The sequence below is a fragment of the Lates calcarifer genome, linkage group LG24 (genome assembly GCF_001640805.2).
Source record: "Lates calcarifer isolate ASB-BC8 linkage group LG24, TLL_Latcal_v3, whole genome shotgun sequence".
Taxonomy (NCBI): Eukaryota; Metazoa; Chordata; class Actinopteri; family Centropomidae; genus Lates; species Lates calcarifer.
In genome coordinates, this window is record NC_066856.1 from 14,462,458 (window position 1) to 14,490,034 (window position 27,577).

Genomic DNA, 27,577 nt, shown 5'->3' on the forward strand with positions numbered 1-27,577 from the left:
ATTCATAAAATTAACAATAATGAAAATAATCCTTAGCTGCTGCCCTCAGTAATAATACTATTGACGTGACCTTGGTGTTCTCAGTGGCAGGTACAGCCCTGAACAATAAATAGATTTGCAGTCACAATCACAAAGTTACAATAACATTTGGTTAGCATAAGACAGAGGAAGAATTTTACTGTCTCAATGTCAGTGATGTGAACAAACATTATAATTTAACTGATATTGTTTCTTTATCAACAATTTCTATATAGCATTGTGAATGCAACAGAACAGTCCCCATAGTGCACACCCGTACTGTTGGTGTTTATGTGATCCACCTTGAAGTGTGGAGCCAGTGGGGAACACTGTTTTTGATCTACAGCCCAGAGGAACAGCTGCTCATCTCCAAAAATGCTGAATGTGCACAGCGAGCGAGCGGGACATTTACAATCAATGGCCGAGGGATTGGACCGCACACAGACGGTCCTCTACATCAAAGAGAGACAGAGGAAGAAAGTTGGGAAATTTAGGGTTTGATGTAGTGAAAAAGTTGGAGATGGAGACAGGAGTGATGGAAGCTGTGGACACAGGCCAGAAAAGATGAGGCAGGTGAGGACAAGAGACTTTTACTGACAGAGAAAAAAATCATTACTCATGATTGATGTGTCCCAACTATGTACTATATCTAATGATGTTACTATAATATTTCACTTAGATATAAAGGTCGATATCAAAATATATTTGTAAAATGATGCTGAAAAATTCTTACTTATTACTATGGAAAGCATTGTGTGTTCATTATACATCTACGGACTGTGTGGACTGATCCTTGCCAATGCTATACATTAATATAACATTACTCACAACTATGACTAAAAACTTTTTCTGAACTGAACAGATTTTTTTCCACTCCACTCATAGTTTTGGTAATCACTCCTATACAAAAAGTTTAACAGCTGTTTGAGAGCTTCAGCCATTGTTGTGTTTACAAGAGATTAGAATACAGCCTCTTGGCAGCATCACTTCATCATGTTGGACTGAGGGCAGACTGGATACTGTGGAATTACTAATGGTATTACAAGATAGGATGGGCTGGGGCTAGCTGGTTAGCATGCTAACTTCAGAGGAAGAGAGGAAGTGATAGAACTAGAAACAAAACCCTGGTGTTACTTTCCACTGACGGAGACAAGTCTTGACAAGTAAATGAAGTTTGATGCTGAGCTTGCAATGTTAATTCTAAACTAGCAAGTAAACATTTGTTAATACCAATGTTGGCTATTTAGCAAAAAACTGGAAAAATGAAGGTGAGTGGTAAATGTTTTACCCAAAAAACTGATTTGCTGATTCAGTCTGGGCCTATTGTAGCACATTGGGCACACAGTTTGCAGCACAGTGAGGGGTTATTACCAGTATTTCACCTCCAGTTTTTACTTACAAATAATTTTTTAGGTGTTTAGGATAAACAGTTTACTTGACTGTTTGATTGTCTGACACATTTGATTTTGCTGTTGTGCTCCCAGATCCCAGTAATTACTTTGGTAATTACAATGTGAAGAGATGGCAAAAGCTACTAAAATAAGACCCAAATTGTAATAAATTGAAATTATCTTTTAACCCCAGAAGAGTACCTCAGAGGAACACAACATTATAGGTGCAGAGGCAGTGTAATTTCATGAAAATATAATTTTGTAGAAAAGCTAGGACTGCCACAGTTTGACGGACAATCGGATTTTGCATCGAGTTCAACTGAACAGACCTACAATCAATGTAATACAATGTCATATAAAAATCAAATTAAGACACAGATCACACAGCCACTGGAGCCTGATATTATGCAGAGAAAACACCAACACTACAAATCTTCCCGTCTCACTGCATCAGATGTGCTCTCTGCACTGACTGATTTGCCTCTTGGTCTTAAAACTTGTTCAGCATCAGCAGCCAGTATGAGTGTTTCATACATACACACGAGGGCAAACACACACATCCACAAACATTATGCATTCTCTCAGATATATTTCACTGTGGTGAAGACTTGTGTTTCTCACAGTGCGAGGTGTCCTAGCCTCCTCTGCGTGTCGGCTGTGGTACATAGAAGCTCCTTGCTGTTATTTTCCACCGACAGTCACCAGGGGAATGGCTGGCTTTTTGATGGATGCCTGCAACTTAATGAGAAGTGAGAGCTGTCAATAGACTGGATCAATAGGCACACATTTTCATTCTTGATTCAGAACCATGTAGTGCCCCCCCATGATCATGTAAATACACACACACACGTGCATTCATAAATACACTGAGCTCTCAGAAGACTTGGCCTTGATTGCTGTGAAATGGAATACATCAGTGGACATACTGAATGTGATTTCACAACACCTTGGTGAAAGCTCAAATTCACAGCCTAACATCATTTTAGCTTAAATAGCTAGCTGGGCTGTGTCCGAAATCATCCACTCATTCACTACTCCCTAATGGGCACTCAATTGCTTCCTCAATAGTGAGCAGTAAATTGAGATTTCAGGCCATCATCATCATTTTGCGTCATCACTGACAGCTGAAGAGCCACTTAACAGTCATTTTCTCATCTATAAAATGTGGCGTATTGTATTGTGAGAATGTTAGCAACAAGTGTTTTTTGTATTCCATTGTGGATGTTTAAGGGCATTACGCAGTGGATACATTTACACCCTCAGAATTTCGAAACTTGAATAAGATGGCAGACAGGAAATGTAGAGCTGTTGTCATGGTGAAGCTGCATTCCATGCTACAATGGAGCATTTTACACCTGTAGCAACAGTAACTAAGGGGGGAGGGGCTTAGTCATTGGTCAGTTGTTGATCACCAATACAAACCTCTAGAAAACATATTCACTTTTTAAATTCTGCACTGTTTAAATTATCATTATTACAAGTAAACTTAATGAGTCAGAAATCATCTATCATGGAATTGTATATATATGTGGCTTTAGAACACCTTACATATGAAATGTCATAAAAGATTTGAAATACGATTTATACATATTATTATGCCTGACAGTGTTGTTCACATGAAACCTTATGCATCTTTTTTTTCATCACCCCTGTACTCCACAGGGAAAGTAGAACCTGGCTATGTTTCATGTTAGCATCAGGTCCCAACAGACGTTACTTTTTGTATTATGTTATTTCAACAGCTGAGTGCCTTTGGAAAGCTACTGTATACACTCTGTTGGGTTTGTCCTGCATTATATAAAGTTACACCTTTCTTTAATGGCTCCAGATGTGGTGATAGCAAATGTCCAGATCATAAAAACTAAACGCAGCAAATACTGGGAAGTAATGGAAATTCAATGATATGGTGAGCAATTGTGTGTCTTCCAAAAGAGATATTTCACTAAATAAGTAATATAAATTCCAATATCAGTCAATCACTGTCAAAATACAACACACTCACTGGAGAACAGCAATACATGGGGTACTATCACTGCAGAAAAATGAATAAAATTTACAGTTCTTTTTTCACAGCAATCACAATTTTGACCAAATTCATGCATCAAAAAATTATGTCAGTCACAGTCCAGGACAGGCTGTTAATATATGTGGTATGTGACATACTGTAACACATAATGTGACGCTTGCATTTGGCATCAGGTGCCTATCTGTGCTATGTTTGGGCTTTGATGATGTGGTCAGTGATGGGAACAGATGGTTAAAGGAGTGAAAACATCAGTCACCTGTTTTATGTACAGATACCTCCCCCACACTACGGAGAAATAACCTCCGCTCTTTTGCATTCATCACATTTATTGGGTAACCATTTTAACAAACAACCTGGAAACATGATTGTAATTACCAATTTCCCTTCAAAGACATTAACATATGCAGGAAAAAATAAGAAGTATTTTTGCAGGAGTGACACTAATTACAACTGGCTCCTTGTGACTTGTAGAACTAATTTTTAAAGCTAGTTTACAAGGCTGTTACTGTTATGTTTAACACCCTCAGCTGATTCCTTTTCCTTTTATATCAACGACTGCTGCATTATTGATCATCAGGTGCTGCATGGAGAGCCATTATTTTTATGGACCAAACCTGTGTAAAAGCATATTATTATTATATTGTTTATTTGGGTACATGTTAGTTATTATACAAAGATAAGACCTCTTCCTTTGGTTCATATAAATGTATTAACCAATGAAAATTGTACAAGCAACATCCATACTCATAATAAGAACAACTATTGAGAAAAAAGCTATGATAATTTTTTGCAGTAATTAATCTGGGGGATAGGTGGCCCTCTTCAGCAATATCACATCTTTCAATTTAAGTTCAAAATAAGTCTTGTGTTGAGCTTCATTTCTGCATGAAAACAGATACAGTCTTAGCATTTGATTTAAATGTGTTATATTACTTTCTGCAGTCAAAAAATGTGCTGCTAAAGTCCATGACACCATTACACAAAAGAGCTCTGTGTATTAAACTAGTTCCACATGACCGGTTTAAAAAGGACCCTCAGATGAAAATGTTTGTCAGAAAGAGCAACAGAATAAGTCTCTGAGATTTTATGATGATTGTTACAAAACACAGACGTGAGCAACAGGACAAAACAATACAAATGATTATTCATCATAGATATGCCCCTGAAAGATTCCCAAAATGTAATCTATTGATTCTGTGTGCATGGACATGGCTGCTTGTTCTACATGGACAGGAAAGGGCTACACGTGGATGGACAAATTATGAGTCAAGGCACTCCTGGACCCCCCAGGAGGTCAGGACAGCCTTTGACTTTCAATATTAATGAGAGTCACTTCATGAGGAGGCTCTTGCTTTTGGGGCTAGTGCGCCTATATGAGGTGAATGTTATTAACCACCTGGTATTGGATCATATCACTTAGTAATAAGTGTCATAATTCTAATTTGCACTAAATGTTTTGGTTAAATTGCTTGGAATTTCCCATAGTGTTTTAAAATTGTCCATTTTTGCACTACTCTCCTGGTCCTAGACATATTATGTGTAGGTCAGACAGTGTGCATCCAGCCCAGCATGCTCAATGTTTTAGTATGTTTACAGGACGCATGTGTGCCTCAGATCAGCTCCCTCCCTCGTCTACAGATGGGCGCACACAGTCACCGACACGCCAGACAGATGGAGTTAGTGATGTGGTTTGTCGAGCGCGGGGTGAATCACTTGCTTGCTCAGTTGCATCCACGTTCCCACAGCAACCCACAGGCAGCAGTAGCGGCGGAGCGAGCGGTGACCTTTAGACTGGGTTTATGTATTACTTCATTGAAACAAAATTTGGGGAGCTCATGAGGAAAGTTTGTGAACTATAAGAGAACAAAACAAAGAAATAATCAAGTGGCTGCAGTGAGTCTGAACCTCATAAATCACAAGCAAGTACAAACAAATGTAACTCAAATATTAAAATTAGATTAGCGCAGTTAATTGTGGCTGCACTGTATTTATTGTTTTATAATGTGGGCTGCTAAATAATTAATACTCTATTTCACATGCCTTAAATGTAACTGTGTGTTTGTTGGTGGTGGTTCGTAGTTCATCTTAAAATGAATCGCCCCCGTCAGAAGAATTAATGTGATAAATCACCCTGATGCTGGGATGTGAGACTGCAGGCTGTTTTTCCAATCTGCGCTTAATAACATACGGCTGAAGTAGCACTGATTTGACTTTACATTTTATAATAGAAGCACTGAGGCTAATGCTGCTGTGCATTAGGCCAAGAGAATAAGTGATTAGCCCCGAAAAGCTTTTGTGCTGCCACATTATTAACATGGTTTCATCAACACCGCTGCTGATGCACTGAAGCACTGGTGCCATTATCAGGTACACATATCAATAAGAGTCTGTGACATTGTGCTGCTGTTGATGCTAATGGTCCCATTTCATTAGATCAGAAAATGAAAGCAGTTTTAATATTTGTCCTGAAATGTCCTCAAACCTGAGGGAGAGAGCTTCATCAGAAAAAACATATTTGATTATTTTGGGGCATTTTTTGTATTTATTCGCCAGTTTATAGTCACCACTGCCAACATCAAGGTATTCCTTTAATGAGAGTTTCTACTTACTTTGTATGATGGACAAGAGCAGAGCTGTTTCAAACTTGATAAGATATGAAAATGTTAAAGTATTGTAGCTGCAGGATAGGTTACAGGACTTGTAGCTGGTGGCATGGCTCTATGGATGTTGATCTGTCAGCCGATCCAACAGTTTGGACAAAATTTTTTGGCAATCCATATAATTACTCAGATATTTCAATCTGGACCAGACATTTAAAGTCCTAAAATGCCTACTGAGTCTGGTTATCACCTAACGTCTCTACGATGAGGTTGACATTTTGGGGTTTTTTTTTGGTGAAATATCTGACTTGGTACAGACATCCATGGTGCCCTAAGGAGGACAGAGCATTCTTCTTCTAATGCAAAATCTTAAGTTGTTTAGTTGTTTGGCTGTTTCGGATGCCCCTGGCTCCAGGAGTAAAAGTCTCATTCATTCTTCCCATCGTCAATGTTACGTGACTCACAGATCAAGCCCTTCTATAGCTTAGATCAGCATGAAATTAAGCATTAGTATTTAAAATTATTATGCGATTTGGGTCAATTATGAATTCATTTTTGCAACAACAAATTGTTCCCAAATGTAGAGTTCTTAAATTGTTATTACTGTGATTCTTGCCACTTTGTCTTCTCTATAGTAATAGTGGCCAAGGCCAGGTTAAAATAATTAAAACATATGCTATAGAATTATTTGAGAAACTCTCATGTTTATACGAAAACTTTGAAATAAAAAAACAGAACAGGAAAAAACATTTCCAGAAACAGCAACTCTACCAACTTCACAACTTTATGCTTTGGTTTCTGACAAATACCTACAAAACTAATGACATTTCAGTTTTGTTTTTACCACAGCTTTTCAAATCACTGGGACACCACCAACAACAACATATTCCTTTAATGATACTTCCTAGTTATTTTGTAAATGATGCAGTGGTGCAAAGTTGCTTCCAAATGACTGAACATTTTAAAGTTCTGTAACTCTACCACAAGCTAAAGGACGTTTTTCAGACACAAACTTATATTAATGGGTTTGCCACCATCAATACTGCAAGTAAAAACACATAATGAAGCAAATCTAATGGTCCATTACCACACTAATGATTGAATCTAAAGCATTTTTACCTTTCTCCAGAAGCCTATATGGCTGGAAACTGACATTTCTGAATGTGACTTTCATTAGACAGCTGTGTCTGGGAAACTGCAGGGAACTGAACAGGCAAATCATTTTAATAAATATATCAGGCAGAGAGGGATGTTAAAGGTGCGGGAAGTGCATTTCTATTAAGTCCTGTCAGTGGCACCTAAATTATCGGAGCATTAAAATGGGCAGCAGAGCAGTGTGAGGGGTTGGTTTGGCATGGAGCTATAGATCCACACACCACTAAAATCAGAGCGGAGAGAGAGAAGTTCATTGATTTCCATATGGAGAGAGAGAGCGAGCACTACACTGGATTTAAATGTTGAATTGTAAATGAAAAAAATCATTGGTGACGGCACACAGAGAAGTCTGAGTCAGAGAAAGCTCTTACCTTACTCTAACCAATTAAAATGTACCTCCAGCTACAGCTTAATGAAGTACCTAGTCTGGTACAAATAGCCTGTGTAGTATGGAGTTGTCATATGAAGTTTGACCATGAACAAGCCTTTTCGCCCCAGCACTTGAATGCTTTGATCCTAAAAGCACTGCAAATGACAAGCTCATTAAAAACATTGCACACTGAATGCAGCTGCTCAGTAGGAACAATATGTAGGCCCTAAAAAAGAACATTAGTTACAGGCTGGTTTTGTGCTCATTACTAGTCAAAAAATATTCTGAATGTTGTTGGGCATGTTTCTTTTAGCAGATCTGTATGGGGTGAAAGATTCAACCTACTGCCTTTGAAACCCTCCCCACAGGCCTTTCATTGCCAAAACCCAATTTGAGCGCCATTTCTGTCATGTGTATCCCCCGTACATCATAATCCTCTATCTGATATCTGTATATGAAATTGATAAATCAGACCAATCAGCTTCACAGCGAGAAAAGGTAGAGTGAGATGTGCATTGTCAAGACGCCTTTCCCCTGACCTCAGGCTTCTCTATCCAGCTGGTGCAGAAGCCTGTTGAGTGATTTTGTGTTGGACATGCCTTCCTCACCACCTCAAAAAGTGAGAGTGAACAGACATTTCCCTGGACTAAGCTCTCCCCCTGGGGCTCCTCTCTCTCCTCTCCTATATTTCCTGTACACTAATGAGTGTGGGGCTGAAAACCATCACACTGTGACGTTTGCAGATGATGCGGTTACAGTGAAGGAGGAGGAAACGCCCCCTTGGTCCTGTCACAGAGTATTTTTCAAGATGGTGTCAGGAGGCCTTTTTGGAATTAAAAGTGACAAAGACCAAAGACATGTGACTGCAGCTCTGTCAAAACTAAAATTAATGGTCAGGATCTTTGAGTACTTGGGCACTATTATTGATAAGCTGAGCTTTGATTGTAACACCAATATGTTGTGTAAAAAAAGCCGGCAGCACCTTTTTTCTCTGAGGGAACTGTCTATGTTCGATGTGGATTCTGTTTTATTGATGTTTTATTGCTTCATTCAATCTAAAAACACACAAATACACTCACAGGGTTGATCGAGGTTTGTAGCAGTATCACAGGCACGCAACAGAAAATTCTGTGAGTTATATAACAAACAGCTGTTAAAGGAAGCAGAATCCATTCTGTGTGACAGCACCCACCCCCTCAGTCTACAGTTTCAGCCCTTGCCTTCGGGGTTCCAAAACTCATTCATACTCTCACTGCTAAACTCCAAAAGAAAAAGGTAAGATCAGCCTGATCACCAAACCAAAATGCTGATTTAAATTTTAGTAGTGCTTAAAAATAGAGCACATGGGTATATACAGTATGTGTTTCCCATTCTTTTATTATGTTGTATTATTGGATTTAATTGCCTTGTGTGTTGTGTTATTGTCGCTGCATGACCAGTTGCCCCTGTGGGGACAAATAAAGTACTTGGCTTGATCAGCCACTTAACCAGAAGTCAGACGACGACGACTGAGGAATAAAAGGCAGCAGCACTTAAAAGTCACATAAGAACGGTCTGATGAGAACTGAAATTAACTGACCATCAGAGGCTGAATTAAGGATATTCCACGTCTATTTTCATTGTTGCCACTGGGTCCTCTTGGTGCAGCATGCTCTGATGCACATCTCATATTCTCTAAGGTGTTAGAAAAATACAGAATGACTGATGCATTTAAATTAGGAGGAGATTATAAGAAAGGCATTGGGCAGAAGACAGGAATACTGCATTTAAAATGGCTTTCAGGAGTGGAGATGGTTTTGAGGTAATCATGACCAGCAGGATATGTACAATAGCAGAGCATTTTTCTGTTAAATTATTCATACCATGTACTGTGCACTGTGCATGTATGCTCAATGTGACAACAGGAATGAATGATTACTGTGTCAGAATGGAAAGATCCAATATTTACCTGCCACGAGTATTCGATCCATACATAATGGACAGAATCGATAGGATTTTCATGTAAAAAGATTTCAGATTCATAATTTCCTTTAGTTTTGAGGTCTGCTACAATACAGTCATTTTTGCACTTGAAAACAAAGCCACTGTTCATGAATGTGATTCAAAGGCACATTATCTAAAGGTGTTGGTACGTGTATGTGCAAATTTTTATCAATGACTTTTCAAAGTGAACTGACGATACAAAATCACCATTGGCACTGATTGAATCAGTAGCTCTCAGTAGCCACCAGTGAGCAACATTGCTTCCTAGTTAAAAGATGGTGACGAATCCTAATCTGATAACTAAGTTGTAAATAACAGCAAAGTGATTTCCAGCTCTAGCACTATCAAAATCTATTCTGAGTTATTTGTTTGAAGTGAAGAAAATAACTGGTCAAAACAGCAGAAACCAGTTTAAGGTTAAAATATAGAAAACCCCAACTTATTTTACTTAACTTTGGTATCTCTCTGCTCAAACCATGAATCCAATAACAAAATTGGACACCATGTTCCAAGATGGTTTTCTCAAACCAGTTGACAGCAAACACATCTGCTGTCTTATGACACGAACGGCATGCAATAATTTAATAATATGGATCTTCTGGAGTTTCCAAATTTTAATTGGACAGAATGGATTATGGCCTCACAGCTCCACACTGTTGGAGGTTTGAAATTATTTTTACTAACTGAGTGATCCAGGCATAATGTCCATGTCCATTACTGCCCGGAATCTGACACCAGTATCAGCAGGACTACATAATTTGTTAAAATAACTAGAGGTACTAGGTTAAGAAAAGATTGTGGCCATGATTAACAGAACATAGAACTGTCAGTATGAGAGGAGTGTAAAAGTGCACAACTATTCACCACAACCTCCTGCTTAAGTGATTCTTTGGCATTATAACTGCACTAACAACAACCCTCTCTGCAGAGGAGTGAAGTAGTATATGGCATCATGAGCAACAACCGCGAGGGACACTACACCAGTGAAATGGCAAAGACTCTGCACAAGAGACTGAATTGGCCGTCTGTGAACATGAGACCAAAAACCAGTCACATCATCAGCTGAGGTGGTGTCAGGGTCAATGAACAGGATGCCTGGAGAAAGATCAAGGCGGACATTCACATCAATCTCTAAACAGAGACAGGGGTTAGGGTCACACCTACATGTGCAACCACCTACTGTCATGGGATCCAAGTTCTATAGGTCACATGACGACTGAGCTGATCTCCATGAATAATGATTTTTTTTTTTAAATATTTATATCTTGAGTTAGAGCCACACTCATTTTATGTCTATAAATACTTTAATTTCAAGATTTGTACATTTGAGGATTTTATATATTAGTTTACCTTTTTAAACATGAGCCTGGTGTTAAAAGAGAAAGCAGGCAATTTACTCTGTTCAAGTGCAATGATTATTTCATTACCAAAATGGATGAATAACCGTAATTTTAAAATGTGAGCAAAATCATTATCATTGCAGCCACATTAGTGCAGTCCTGGTTTAGGGATAATTGACTAGACTTCTCAAGCTGAGCAGAGTGTGAAATATATTTTCTTCTTAATTTCATAACAGGTTGATTAAGACAGCAGCCGCAGAAAACTGTGACTACTCCAGAGCATAAAAGCAACACATGGTGGCCTCACAACTGTCTGATCTCAGGAGGGGAGGAGGAGAGAAAAGATCGTTCCCCTGTGAAATATTCTTTGAAGTTACAACAAAAGGATGAAGCGTGGGCCTCCTGGGAATCCCCCAGTCCTATACATTCATTTATTTCACTTTTCATCTGAGAGCACTGAGAGGGTGAGTGAAACATTACCTTTTTTTCCCTCACAGAATGATGTCCTGTTCATTTTTTAGCTTCATGTCTCCTCTAGGTTTTCAAGTTAAAGTGTTATTTTCGCTCCTGACAGGCAACCTTAAGTAGGATCGTAATGGATGGTCATGACGTGATAAGTCATATTCTGAGGGCCATCTGAGGGATCGTTATTCCTCTCTCTGTGCCACAGAAAAACTTCCACGCATGATGGCTTTTTGGGAGGCTGCAAAGTGTTTCATGTCAATCTAGTCTGGAATATTTGGAGTCATTTTCCACACAATGTTTCTTTCTAAAAGCCCCAGCTGCTCCGATAATTAAATCTAAACATGGAGTTGACACATCAGCTGCATCTGCAGTGAGGACTTTGGCTCCAGCAGTCCTGGCGCTCTCTCTCTCATTTGAAATGCTGCAAATGACCAGAGAGTGCCTCTGAAGGAGTAATGATAGGATACTGAGCCACTGTGAACAGAGAGGCTGAATGCATCTGAGAATCTGAATACAGCAGGAGGGGGTTAAATGATCTGAAAGTGTGACATTAAAACTTGAGATTCAAAACAGATTTCAGAAAATAGTTCAAGATGACATGTTTAAGTCTGCAGAGTGATGCTGGGGAGGATCTGTAGAGCATTTTATTCACCCTGCCATGCAGCTGAGTACGTTTTATGCTGTAAAACATATGCTGGCCATGGTCTGTATGATATGAAATCCTTCAGAATACCTGAATGCGAATCAATATTAAGTTTTGCTATAACCTGCGTGTGTGGTCATAAATGAAAAAAACTGTACATTCATGCATAAAACCAAACATTGCAGCAGTTCACGAGGCAGAAACCCATCTTTATAAAAGGTTTTGGCAGGTACTTTTGTGACGGTCTTCAGGATAACTGGGAGACTTAGCATCTGAAATCATGACTGATTAACTTGCCTTGCTCTGCCTGATACAAAAGCCTGCCACTGAATATGAGAAAGCAACTCAGAGCAATTGAACGTGTCGCAGAATCGACTCCAGCTAAGACATTCTGGATAATTAGAAACCAGAAATAATTGAGGACCTGGCTGGTCTTCGTCTTACCCAGATGGCCTGTTGTCATCACGTGCCGGGGCAGATCAGGATACGAGCTCTTTCTAACCCCCAAAGGCTCCCACACCCGCCTCTGCTGGTCACCTCTCATCAAGGCCACAGCTGAAATCATGATCAAAGAACAGCCCCAACCCTCCTGCGGAGCTTGATTGCACTGATGAACAACCCCCACAGTCATCAAGGTGTTACAAAATAAACAGCACCCAAGTCCCTTACAATTAAGTGGTGCAAAATCTTCCTCTCTGATTCATTTCACTTTCTTCCCACCCTGTCTAAACAAGTTGGGATCAATTCTTGTATGAAAACAGATCTGTTGTCATTACAAGCTGTTGAGGCTAATTCCATTGTAGGGTAGCTGCAGTTGCCCATAGTTATTTATCACAGTTTACTGAATGATAAATGCATGTGAAGAAGTCAAACTCCTGAACTTGGAACTGACTTTTTAGTCCACTTCAGGGGGAACAAGTACAAACAACACTGATATTAATTATCTAATGAGTTGAAAAAAGGACAGCCTGTCAGCAAACAGTGCCTGTTTTACACATCAGAGCAACATTATAATTCATTTAGAGTTATGTTTCTGACCACCTCATGAATACAAGTCAAGAATCCACGCTCCTTTCAGCTCTGTTTTTGGTCTCAGAAACCAGAATAACACAGCTCCATCCAACTTCAACCAGATCGGGTCTCTAATCAGACAGTAACTAGGGATGAGCATTTGATCCATCACCAGGAAAATTAACAGAAAAGTGTGTTTTTTCTCAATAAAATCTTTATCTCAAGAAGAAATTATAGTCCAATAAACCCCTTAAACAAAGCCTTTAAAGCAGAACTAACAGAGAGCAAAACAAACAAACAGCAGGCACTGGAGCCCAAACATATTGAATAAATTCCATGTAATCAACCAAACTCTTAATAATCAATAATCGATTAATTATGCCCATCCCTACTGTAAGCATATAGGATAATAAGGATAATTTGAGAGATAATTCTTTACATTTTACATTCCCTTGATGTTAATTTTAATAGTCTTAACATGTCTGTCACAGTTAATTTATGACTTGGTTTTGCCGTATGCTACCTTTAGAGCTCAGTCATCCCCTGTTGGTTCTGAACAGCAAAAGATTTGTTGTGTTTAATCCATCACTGTGAACAAGCTGAAAATCCAATTTTGCAAAGCTGCATCATAATGGTGTAATTAATCTGTTTTCAAAGGAGTCAGCCATACTGAGAGCCATGACAAGACACTTCTTACTTCTGCCGTCTGAGCCTTTCTGTGATTTTCATACTTTCCTGTCCAAAATAAATCTAAATAGCAAATATTATAATCTGATTAAAGCACTGGGAAATGATCTGCAGAGAAGAAGAAGAAGAAGAAGAGAGGGAAAGAGCAAAAAGTAAAGTATGCTGGGTGTATACTTCAGGAGGACACAGTGAAGGCCATCTCCATCAATTCAAAGATTCCTCCAGAGAAGTTGAATACTTAAAGGAGGAGGAAAAAGTTGAGGTGAAACTCAAGACTTTACTCACCAAAAAACAGAGAAAGGGAAGATGGACCATCCACCTGAGAGGAAATGTAGGAAATCTGAAAAAAGGTAAAAACATTGCAAATAAGTTTTCATGGTTTGCTGAGGTGGAAGGTGAAGTTGCTAAACAACAGAGGGCAGAAAACGACCCAAAATAACAGAGAGCTTATGAGAGGATCAGCATGAAAAGTTCTTGCCTAAAACTGTGCAAACTGCAAAAATAATGAGTGGAAAATGTCCATAATCTCAAGTTGGACACCTGCCTGTTAGCTCAGAGCACAGAATTAGCCGTTAACTCCAGTGATCAGGTCTGAGCTCTGGATTTTAGGGGCTGTTGACAGCATCAGTTTTAAGGTGAGACCGGTCAAACTGTTGCTTTTTGTTTACAGTTTAATGAACATCACTGATGCTCTGTTTCTGACATTTGTTTACAGTTTGTTTGGGAATCTGTGACTGCTGATAGAGGAGCAGACTGACAGCTTTGAATGAAAATTGTGTCACATTGTTATACAAATATATATACAGAGTTAAAAAACAGCGTACAGAGTCTATTTTCATGCTTCAGTAATACTGATTAAATGCTGTATTGACAGTTTGAAGTCAAGCTCAACCTGTTTACTCTGAACTCATCTCTATAAATGCATTTTTGCATTAATGTAGCACATCTGGCAAATATCCAGTGTCTGGCATATTTTGAGGAAAGAGGATTTTCATACATGCTAATGAGTGCTGTCAGTTTTTTGGACACACATTGGTCATTTTTCTCTTATCTGTGCAGCTATCTTTGTGCATAGCATTTAGCATTATCACTGCTACAAGCTGCAAGATGCCCATCTATAAAAATATACTGATTCACATTTTCTTTTGCAGATTTTCTAGACATTCAGTTAAAATCTGTGCTAAATTTTGATTGAGGCATGACTACAGATAACAGCATGTATTAGGAATATTATGACATAAAAACAGGACATCAACAGATAACACTTTCTTGTTTTGCTTCTGCAGTAAAATGCCAAAAAAAATGTGCTTCCTTGTTGCAGTCGAGTCTGTCCCTGTGAGGGGGAGATCATTTGTGCTCATTGCATCATTAGTCATCAGCAAAATAAGCCAACAGGTGATGTTATCGCCTCCTTATTTTCGACCAGTGACAATTTCTAACTCTAGTGCTGAGAAAATATCAGTAAACATGGATTCAGCAAACAGTTTCTGTGCTCCTTCTGTTCATCAAATAACACGTGACCTCAGATATTTAATCATTAATGTCATATTTCTTCAAATCCATGTGAAATCCACTCCACCAAGGTTAAAGTTTCATGTTTAAAACAACGAGGAGGGAAGTTATGTTCAATATTAATGCTTGTTACGTCAGAAAGTGCCAGCTGTATCATCACAAGTCTGACAATGCTGTATGAGACTATACTGTGCCTATTGTACCTACACTAATAAGGACGTCAATCATAAAGAGAGTTATGAATATATTAAGAACTAAAGCCCTATATAGATTTCATTGTAGACACGTTTCATACAGAATTCAGAGTGCTTCTCTGAAAATATGTGCCTTGTTAGCTCTGTATGTGAGCAGTGGGAGCAGATGTGATGGATTGAGCAGAGTGCCAGGTGCAGCCCATGAGGATAATGAGCCACACCTGTTGCCAATTAAGCTCTTTGTATATTTGCTGGTGGAAGAGCCTGAGCACTGATGGCAGGAAGACATGTAATCATTACACCTGAAAGCAGCAAAATGTGGCTACACTGAAGACTCCACTGTTGCACTGACAGAGCAGATTTGATTTTGGTTTGTTAATTGACTTGTCTGTGTAGACAAGAGCCACAGGTGCAAACCGGAGTGACATTTTCTCCAGATTTTCTGGTTTAAAAGTTCCAGGAATAGTTGACATGTGAATTTCTGGCAATTAATATTTAACTTTGATGGAAAGTCAAGTGAGTTCTTGATTTGATTTGGCTTCAACACTATCAACCTGATGAATACTTATTTGCACAAAAGCTCAAAAGAGGCTTTGGGGTAATTTTCATGAATAGCTTTTTCCACTATGTGACCATTACCTTATTTCCTAGAAAGGAACTGTTTGGCAGCCGTAAATTCATTTAAACTTTCTTTAAAAAGGATCTAATGCTGCGTTACATTCACCCTGGAAGTCGGAAGTTGGAGCTGGGAATGACAAATTAACTACATTCCTGCAGTCGGAAGGGTTTTTTATTTTTTTTTAAATATTCTTTTATTATTTTTTATTCATTTTATTATTATCATTAAATGTATTACACTGTATTTTGCGTATACAACACCGTAGCAAAATGTCCACAAATATTTGTTGAACAGTACTGCATGTACAACTGATTTAATGAGACCAAAATAAGACAGAAGTGCAAATAAATATTATATTACTGCAGCTTTCATTACTATTGATGTGCTGGAGCAGCCATCTTGGATTTTGAGGTTGTGGCTGATGAGGTTACTCTGCCTTTCCAAGTCAAAAATCTGACTTCAGGAGGCGTTCAAATTGAATTTTTGTACTGGGAACTTGGCAATTCCAACTTCCCAGCTGAAATAGATCGCACCATTATTTTTTTACAATTACACTATTACACCTATTAAAAAATAAATAGAATAAATTCTACTTAACGAGTCTTTCCAGAAAATTCCCCAGACAATTACAAGGAGTGATTAAAAAAAATGCGCCCAACTAACATATTACTATTTTAAACCCAAAGCTGCTTCATTCAGTTTCCAGGAAACACTTTTATTCCCTTAACGTCATTTGGTGTAGACACAAAAGTTAATTTTTGTGACATTTTAAAAGCAGTAATAACTGGATCCATTCACATTTAGCTGACGTATAATCTCTGTTAGAAGCAGAAACAGTTGAAGTCGAAACACTGCACAGAGAGGGATCAAATGAAAATCACTGGGATTTCCATTAGAGAAAGAAGGCCAGATGGGCTGGCTCATTCAAAGATCTGTGGTGATTTTATTTTGTTTTGTTTTATGCCGTCCAATACAGACTACGTCCCTGTTTCCCGGGAAGTAAAGGCAATGGGATTTTGAGATTAGAATATAAAGAATAAAGGGATATTTTAATTTTAAAGAATGAAGATCCGTTGATGTTGCAGTGTCTTACTAATACATCTAAAATGATCCTAATAATCCGTTAGCAAATCAGTTATTATCCTTGTCATTTCAGATGTATTTCAGCTGAATTGAAGCAACAGATGTTCCTCTGACGTGTGAACCAAGGTGTTAACGCATCTACCAGCAGGCGTGACACACTTGCCCCTATTCTTAACTATGACGAACAAACCAAAACAGCACATCCCACACAGCAACACATGGAATCAGTCGGAGGCCAGAGGTGGAGTCCAGACAGTGGGCATTACTCTTACTAATAAGCCCTGTCAAAGTGAACCACGCCACGCATCCATCAGCCAGTAACAAAACTGTCTACCTTGAACATCTACACACGGAGGGCGATGCCTGTTAATCACCACACTGAGGCTGAATAAATGGTCTTTCAGGGGATAAAGTTTTTCTCAGTTAGTGGTGCCTGGAAGGAAGCTGATTTGAGTCTAAAGGAGGAATGGTCAGCTGAGACCTGGTGATATCTTAACAGTTTGAGTCTACTCTAACTACTCAACACTGACTCATGTTTCATAATAACATGGACAAACTAAAAAGCCTAAATAAGTTGACATAATCCCTGCAGGGAAAATAATACTGCATTGAATCCCCTCATGAAGAACTATTTGAAAATAAATAAATAAATCACAAAATGAAGACAAAAACAATATACTTTAAATACATTTCAGTACTCTGCCTGGCAAATATGCAAATATGAAAACACACCATACATACACATTTACATGTGAATCCTCCAACATCCCTTTCATCAGCCATTCAGTATTTCAAATTTAGATTTTAAACATCAAGTTGTAAGACGTCCATGATCAAAAACTAAAGAAATTGTAGTGCGTGCAGGTCACTGATGATCACAGGAAATGTCAGCCATTGTTTTCTTCTAGTATGGAGATGATGTTGGCTCGCTACGCTGCTCACTGACACAAACACATGACAGATTATTTTATGCTCTCACGATTTTGAGGATTTGTTTTATAGACTTTTTCATCATTATGTTTTAATATTGAACATCTGTGATGAGCCTCTACGCATCCATGACATTGCATAATGTGAATGAGCTGACATTTTAAAAGATATTGAGCTGTAAACATCAATTTCTGACACTGGGAATTCATGCGGATCGCCTGCTGTCAGAAAACAACAACTGTACAAATAGTTCATCCAACGCAGTCTGAACCATATAGATGGACAAAATGTGTGTCTTAAGAGAAAAACATCAATAATGATGCTAATATCCTTCTTGCTCATGCATGCTTCAGTGATTGATCTATAAATGCATTCATCTGTATTCAAGTTCAACCAGTTGCTTATTTATTTTATTATTTAGCTATAAAAAACGTTATTCTTTTTGCAAGGCAAACACGGGGAGATGCATTGGGTCAAGCAATGAATAATTTATGAGTATCAGCGCCATTATTCACCATCAACCAGCTTCATATTGCTCAAGACCTTTTGGGGCCTGAAGCTCCAGAGACCGGTCCTCAGGCTAATGGAGGTGACAACCAGCAAGTACCACCATACTAATGGTCATCAGCCTGACAGACAGCCTGGTAATGGGAGGTCTGTATCCCTCATCCAGATACCTGGCTGACCTTACATGCTCTAAAACGACATGGTTGAGGCAATTATAGGGCTGTTATCATTTCATCCAAAGTATCTGAAAAACAGAAACACACTTGAGTAGCTCAGGCAGACACATTAAGAGTCACATGCGGGTTTAAATCAGCACAGGTCATCATCAGAAACCTCTTTATTGATTTAATTGAGCATCTCTATGATCTTTATTAACCCCTTGGATGAGCCTGAATAATAAAATTTTAAAAATTAGTTGTGGTTTGGTTTTACTTTGTCATGACATGCGGCATAACTCTCTTTACTTATATAAACATTTAATACATGGCAACTACAAAACTGTACTAGATGACTTTTTGTTTTTCTAACAACTCAGTAACACAAGGTTTGCACCCAGAAGCACCCATCTTTTCCAGCAGGGAGATGGAATAAAAACACAAAACAAGTTTACTTGTTCAATGAGGCAGGAAAAGGCTGGCAACAAGCAGACAAAAAAGTCTGGAGGCTAGGCTGATGCCTCAATAAACAACCTGACAAAGAGGAAATGTGCAGGTATACTGTGTATAAGAGGGTTACTGAGGAATAAGAGGAATAAGAAGCAGGTGCACAGGTGGGTGTTGGGATCGAGTGACTAGAACTGACAAGGACACTGAGGTCAACAGCTGTCAGATGGGATCTGGAGGGAGAATGTGTTGATGGGTGAGTTAACAACAAATCAGACGGACACAACAGACAGGAGAAAAAAAATCGTATCAAGTTTATTTTCATTTTACCCATATATCTCTGTACAAAGGAGCGTGGGAGAACGTTTCTCTAGGTGGAAGGAGGAAGTGGTTTACCAGTCTTGTGGTTGTAGCTTTAACACAACCAAACCCAAATTTGTGAAATGGGTGTCCCTGATGTAAATTTTCATGGTCAAATACATTTTTAAAAAATTAAGTCTTTCCCTGGTCTGAGAACTCTCATAAATGTACATTATTCCTCCATTTGTTGTTTTCCTCCGAGGGCTGCACCCCTCACTTCTTTAAATCAATTTGTTAATGTCAGATGGATTTTCTGTCTTTTAAGTCTGACCAGTGCAAAACAAGCAAGCTTAATTATTCAAATATACAAAAATTAGAATTATTCAAAGCCTGGCTGATTCGCTCACCACTGGTCTGATTGTAAATGGATTAACCAGTCAAATATCTCAATCAACCATGCATTATTTATTGGTTCCAGAAGGACCAGCTCTTCACTAGATAATTGCTTACCTCTTTCAGGCTACAGCGAGGGACAACCACTTTTAGGAAATCCCATTGCAAAATAAAAGCAATTGTTCCACAGCACAAACAGTGAAGATGGTTTAGATAGGATCGATAAACTGTGCTCTGGCTTTCCCTCTCCCATGGTTTAATTATACCATCTCTATCCTGCCCTGTCTTGGGCTCCATAGGATCACAGTCAGCTACTGTCAGTCATGTCATGTCAGCTCATTTGGAAGTGATTGAAGCCGACATCCTAGGTGCTTTGGGCCAATTGCCCTTTCTCTTGCACAGCAGACAAGAAAAGCAAACTGCTGCCACAGTGCAGGATGAAAGAGGAAGGTTTTACACAGATTAGATAACTATACTTGTCAGTGAGGAAGCTAAGGTGCCTTCAATAATCCTTATCTCCCATGGGACATCAGGAATGGTTTGACAAAGGTTAATTAGCAGCTTTTTTGTCTTTTAAAAGAGGACACTGATGTATATCACTCAATTAATCATATAATCCCACAACCTTTGATGGAAACTGCTCCTTTTAGAGAACTGATGGGCTCATTTTAACTGGAATAAAATGCAACTATTCACCAAATGTCATGTAATGTGTAATGATGGTATTTTCAAAATAAAAGCTTCGAGACTGCATGGGGAACTTGAAACGTCGTCAACTCATGAGTGCAAAGTGGAGAAGTTCAGCTACTAACTTTGCCAAGAAGTTTCACTCATGAACAACTTATTTTAGTTGTGTTAAATGTTCACACAGTTCTCTGAGGGGTTTTCTCACAAAGGGGTTTACTAAGATAACTTTGGGCTTTTTGGTCCCGCAAAGCTTTCCTTCCTTTGGGCAGCACTGATCACTGTGGTAGTCTGTGCTGCATGGTTCACCTGCTGGAGGGCAAGTTAATTTCAGAGGCTCAAAATATATTAAAAGGGCCTTTTTCTCACCGTCAGCTCTCTAAAAATGGGGTCACCTTTCACTTCTAAAATGTTTTATTTAACTAGGAAGTCACACTTTACTTTACTTTTTCCCCAACCTTAACCTAAGTGCTTTTGTTGTCTAAACCTGACCACGAACAGGACTCTGGATGTGAACCCCAGAGCCTGAAAAACACCATGTTTAGTTGGTTTTTGGTAATCTGATTAATGAGTATAACATCAGCTGGGTCCTTGGTTTGTATTTTATGCTCATATGGTGTTACCTGACATATAAAACCTGGTGCCAGCTGATGTTCCAGTCAAGGAGTACTGGTCGGTTTCTGGTTCACTGTGTAAAATATAATGAAGCTGCCATCTATGGTGTGTGAGAACTGTACTTGATGGGAACTTTGAGGTAACCTGGTGTTTTTTTCCTGTGCACACGGCGTGACAAGCACAGGAATAAATGACCCACCAGGTTCCTAATTCAGTCTTCAAGAAATCCACTCACATTCACTCACGCTGGTTAAAAGATGGTTGAGAGCCAGTTGATAAACATTGTTATAAGATTATAAAACTAGGATCAGCATTTCATGTTAAACTGGCATCATTACTGTAAACACCATCCTGCTCTTTCAGCACTAAAGAAAACAAATGGAGTGCTGTAGAGCCTTTGCTATGTGATCCCAGACCTCATTAATTACATTTTACACTAGAATTTAGGCTAAATAAATTGGATGCCTGTTTTTTGAGGTGGTAAATATTTTACATGGTTTCACCCCCTCACAACCCACTTGCTCACACTCTTCCTCCACCCTCTCCTCCATCACTTTGGCGAGGCGAATAACGTGTGAAGACTGCAGCTCTCCAATTTATACCTCTCCCAAAAAACTTCTCTCTGTGCCTGTGCCCACTCTTCCCACATACCACATACCCAGGCTGATTCTGGGCTCCTGGACTCACAGGGATACATTCACATTGTTCTGCTCAAATATCCAAACTACAAAATAGAATTAATGTAATAAGAAACTTTAGCTTTCATTGGTTTTATCCAGGGTGGTTTAAAATTTGATTACACCTGCAAAAATGACAGAAGGCCTATTTAATCTTTATGTTACAAAATCACCAGATTTGTAGTTACAAAGTTGTCATATACCAATGGTGATGTTGCTATAGGTCTTCTGTACTGAGCAGAAAACCCTGCTATTTCCATCCTTTCTGTTATTATTTTCAAATGATTGAAAAACAAGGCAAGTATGAGTGATTTAAGTGACAAACAAAGCATGCATATAAGTAGAGGCTGCAGGAGGAGATAGGTTATTTTGATGACTCACTGCCTGGAAATGATGTGGCACAAAACTATAACTTGATATAGTTCATCAAAGCACAGCTAATCAAATGGATTCAACTGACAGAAAGGACTCAGACTCACAAAGAAAACAGAAGATCAAAGACGCCCTGATTACAGGTTTAAAAAAAATATCAGAGATGAGAATTAGAGTGCCACTGGAGATAATTACATGCTCGATAAAACTGTAGATGTAACGTAAAAATTACACGATTAAACGTAGACCATGAAATCAAATCAAAGCAAGAGAGCATCCTGGGTAAAATAATATATCTTGAACTTTTTAAATGAATACAGCTGATTAATTTTAATAGTGCTAATTAGCACTAAGTGCAAAGTACAGCTGAGGCTGATGGAAATGTTATTCGTTTTGCAGATATTTTTTCATAAACCAAAGTGCTGGGCAAATTGAGATTTTGACCTGAGGATGGCAGCAGCTGAGAAATCAGGATATCACCAGAGTCATTAGGCTTCATCCTCTGGGTCACCATCAACATCTGCACAAAAATTCCAATAGCTGTTGAGATATTTCAGTCTGGAAGTGGTGAACACTGCCATCGCTAAAAAGGTTAAGTATTTTAGAAGTTTATCGAGTCTACAACACAGGCCTTCATCTTTATTACAGTTTACACACAACAATCTCTAATTAGATTTACCATGAAACAAATTAAACTTCCCTGTTATTATGTTTGTTTTCCATTTTGTCTCTTTGGCTTGTTTTGATTGATGTTTTCATATTATTTTTCACCTCTTACATAATATTCAGAGGGAACATGGAGGTGGTCTTAATGGGATTTTACCTAATAAATGATCAAATCCAATATTATTTCTGCTCTGCTCTTTTTCTGCTCTGCTCTCATGGGATATCTTGACTGAGACTCTTAAGAAAAGGCTGACACTTTGTCAAGGTAAATGATGAATGCTGCTTTGACATTTTATTCTATCACCATTTTTTGTAATTTAGTTTCTTTCCTTTTTCAATTTCCTTTTAAAACTGAACCATGAACTGAAACTCATGCGACTCAGTGATTTTCGCTCTGGTAAATCAAGGTTTTCAATTTCACACACCCATGCTGTCAGTCTTATAGTTTCAAAACAATACTCACACACAAGCAGATTTGATAATGGTCATAAGATTTCTCCTAGGATGTTGTATAAAACCAGCATGTTGTCTTATAGCTGTGAGAATCTAATTGAAGAAGGTTATTCTCCTTTTTTATTGCCCACACTAAACCAAGAGCAGTAAAAATCAGTGAGTGGATACAATAATTTGAACAGTCTGACACTAAAGTCCCCTCTGGCTGTTGCAGTATTTTTAGACGGCGTACACATGGTCCTAACAGGTGTACAGTAAAACAGATTTGATATTCATCAGATCAGATCTGCTCTGACAGCCTCTCACACTCTCCCAGGTGTGCTGGATTTATTACTGGGAGATTTGGCTCATCACTCACTGTGTTGACAATAATGGTGGCACATCAGTAGAGGCGGATACATTTTTGCTAAGAAACAGAAATCAATGACTGCTTGCCTGTTCATTCTGAGCTAAATTTAATCTAGACAAGAAAAAATCTCATCTTGCCTCAAATTAAAATATTTTAATGTTGCCATTCACTTTGTCTGCATGTGGCTCACTGTGCAGAGCCAAGTGTGAATAGTGTAAAAGTGACTATAACCATAAAAATGCAATAACTATAAAATTAAGAAGCGCACAGAGAGACTATAATGGAATGAAGAAGGCAGTGGTTGTCCATATTCGGACTGAACCAGCAAGCTCTTATTGCAAATTCGGCAACAACAGTCATATAAAAATATGCTTGCTTGTGTGTCTGTTTTCAGTTATCATGCATAAATACCTACATTCTGACAAGATGAATTCTCACTTCTCCTTGTCATAGAAAAAATGCCCAAACTGGCATCTCAGAGGACACTTAATGCGCTTGCTATTTTCAATGTTTTGGTTGCAGCAGGCACATATTTTTGGACATGACTGTGGCATTTCCGCGGGCAAAATGTCTCAGCTTTAGTCACACTGTGCATGTTGTAAACACGAGAAAAGACTTTGAAACAGGCACTCTGTGGGCAGGAATCTTGGCTGCTTCGATACAAAACATATCCATCTCCTCTTGTTTGCTTACTTTTCATTTCTCTATCTGTTTCACTTCTGCTTATATCTCATGCTAATTAAACACAGAGAACCATTATTCACAGCTGTTTGAACATTAAAAAAACATCTTGTCTAAAAGCAAACTTGTGTAATTGTCTTCTCCTCTTAATGCCTTTAATAATAGACAGACAGGCTCCTGCACTGATGCAGTTTATAGATACAAAACATGGGTCATAACATATTTCATGTTTATTTGACTGCTTTGAATATTGCTAATTGGATGGCCAAGGGCCAAGACAGGATTTGCAACCCTCTTAACCTCCATTCAAACAAAAAGAAACATAGTTTCAAGTATCTACTTGAACCAATGCCTTTGATTCCCCCCGGCATTTATTTCTTGAGCTGATCTCCAGCTCTGACTCATCTCCAGGTCATTGATTCCCCTTAAATGACTTCAGTGTACACAAGACTGCCCGGGCTCTCATTCACTGCTCAATCAGAGGCTTATTCAAGTGAACAGAGACTAAGCATACAGAGGATTAAAGGGAAGAAAGAGGTCTCACCTCAGTGGCTGGCAGTGTATGAGGTCAGAGCTACCTATAATTAACCTCTGCAAATAATGTTAACAAAAAGACCTAAAACCCTCTTATCCCAGCTTTAAGACATCAACATTTGATTTTCCTGGACAATCACGTTCAGCTTGAACCAGAGGAGGAAGCCCTGTAGCTACAATCTTGTCCAAATCAGGTATCCGTAACACAAATCTGCTTGTGACCTCAATGATTATTCAGCAATTTTTCTTGTCTTTCTAAAATCTTGCAATCAGAAAGCATTTCCATCCACCTGAGCCTAAAATATTAGCAAACATGCTGGACTGAGGTGGAGAATTTGGTGTATTGGTAAAGCTGAAATACAGCACTTCCTGTGTATCATTTGGCTTGGAGGATTTCTTGGGTGAAACTACTCCAGTACAGTGTTACAAATACTTAAGAATTTTGTTTAATAGCAGATAGTCCTAAAGAGCTCAAGTTAAACAAGCTAAAAAGTCATATTAGATTTTTATACAAGAGCAGAGTGTATTTCTCATTTCACAACAGAGGAGCCATTATACAATCCTGTGTGCTGTTTTATTACTGCACTATGGTATTCATGATATTCATACTGCTTAAACCACTGGATGCCAATTAATACGGTGCTATTTGATGCATTACTCAAGACGACTAGCACACTTACCACTGCGTTATATGGATACCTTGGATGGGCAAAACTAACTTCAGCAGACCCATGTTTTCATTTATAAGGCCTTGGATATTTTTAAGAAACTTCCTCCCTACAATTGAAATTATCCTGCATACATGCAGTAAAAGATTTAAAGTAGCAATTGACAATAAACAACAGTGATCTTGGATGACGTTCAAGTCTTTACATCCTCAAGGTTTGGCATTCAAAAGCATAAAGTCATGCCTCAAGAAATAAACAGCCCATTTCTGCAATTAAAATCAAAACAGACCTTTTACATTGAATATGAATCACCATGACTCACTGCCAGGATAAAAACCACAACAAATAACTAAACAAACATGACACTGGACGTCTGCATAAAAACAACAACAACAACAACAAAATAAATAAATAAAAAACAGATTTTGCATCCATAAATAGGATGTCTTTATCCTGTAAGCCACATTACTGGCTCATCATAAAACACTGCAGCACAGCAACTTTTTCCACTCCATCAACTTCACCCAGCCACTTTGCCTTTACCTTTCCTTGGATTATTTAAGTTACCTCTTCAACCTCTTGAGGTTATCTAATGGATTCAGAGAACAGCAGAGAGTAGACCCCTCTTTGGGGAGCTCAAAAATTGACAAATTATTTGTTCATTTACACTATTTTTGGAGCAAAATTATTATCTGCTATACAAAGGGGCTTGCAGATTCAGCAACGAACTAAAGAGGGAAGAAATATACTACTTTTACCTAAACTATATATTTCTATAAGCTGCATCTGGATCATTAGAGACTAGAGAGTCAACGAGTAAATGACTCGTTGCATGTGTGTGGGCACGTCTCTGCCACCCAGAGTCCTCCTGCTCCTTTTGTCATAAACAAACTGCTGAAATAAAAGGAAAATGCCACTGGTGTTAGCTGTGAATTACCTACTGTGCTGTGGGCGCTCATGATGATGCAACAAGGCAGCTCTCCAGGCAGTAAAGTAAAGGATCACACAGTGACCGAGCACAGGAAGGACTGTCTTTGCTTCCAGCCTTATAGAAGGAAATGGATGAAAAGGAATCAGAGATACGCACTGTTAATGTTTCTATCTTACAAAGCCAAAATGCAATATTCGGTCAAAACTGAGACTGAGATAAGACTGGAACCTGACATCAGTATTACTATGTACAGTAGTTAAAATGTGATGCCACACAAATGCATAATGTCCAGGTGCATCTAGAATTTGTAGTAACTACTAAATGGAGATAAAATCCACTTTACAGCAACAACTCTGGCTTATAGAGTCTTGTGTGATGCTTGATGTAGTCAGAAATGGCCAACTAGACAGCTAAAGCTATTGAATTTTAAGGGAAACATTCAAAACACTGACTGCAAAGCTTCAAAAATTGAGTTTTTATATATATGAATCCCACTTGAATGTCTGTACTGTGGTTCACAGTACATTCATGCCAGCATTTCTGCAGGCAACAGCAAATTACATGTAAAAATTTCTCTACAGGGGAACACGGATAGCTGCTGTTAGCTAGCTGATGAGACGACCTAGCTAACCACGGCTAACTTTAGCTAAAGCCATTTTTTTCTCTAAATGAAAACAATTCATCCATCATTTCAGTAATCCCGTTTGTTAATCTGCATATATACCTAAATGAGACCGCAGCTAAATAAAATCATGATGGAGGGAAACAAACTCTTGCTAATGCTAACTGGGTTAACTTGATTAGCAGTTAACGGCCATCTCAGCTTTGGACTCGAATTGAATTCATTCATTTGGTGTGGTTAAACTGCCTCTAAATCATTTATTAAAGTGTCACAGTGTAACCAGGGACACTGTGACCAGCAGACAGAGTTCACTGATTTATTCAAACGATATAACACTAGACTTACTGGATGGAGATGCGTTCAAAGGTCAGAGGTGGAAGTCCAAACATGGCGGTGCAAAAGAGGGGGGGGAAAATCCAGCGAAAAAAGTCCATAGTTCAGTAACTTAAATATACAAGTGAGGGGCAGACTCTGGGACACAGGTGAAACTGATTAG

The 27,577-nt window shown here is 38.6% G+C and overlaps 1 long non-coding RNA gene across 1 annotated transcript; it reads right to left on the bottom strand.

The window, feature by feature from the left end:
- Positions 1-1,737: 1,737 nt before the first annotated feature.
- On the bottom strand, positions 1,738-27,577 carry LOC127139258 (uncharacterized). Its single transcript, XR_007809432.1, has 4 exons — positions 27,427-27,577; positions 26,466-26,573; positions 13,975-14,029; positions 1,738-2,147 (listed from the first exon to the last, which is right to left on the bottom strand). It is a non-coding gene; the product is annotated as an uncharacterized LOC127139258 (long non-coding RNA).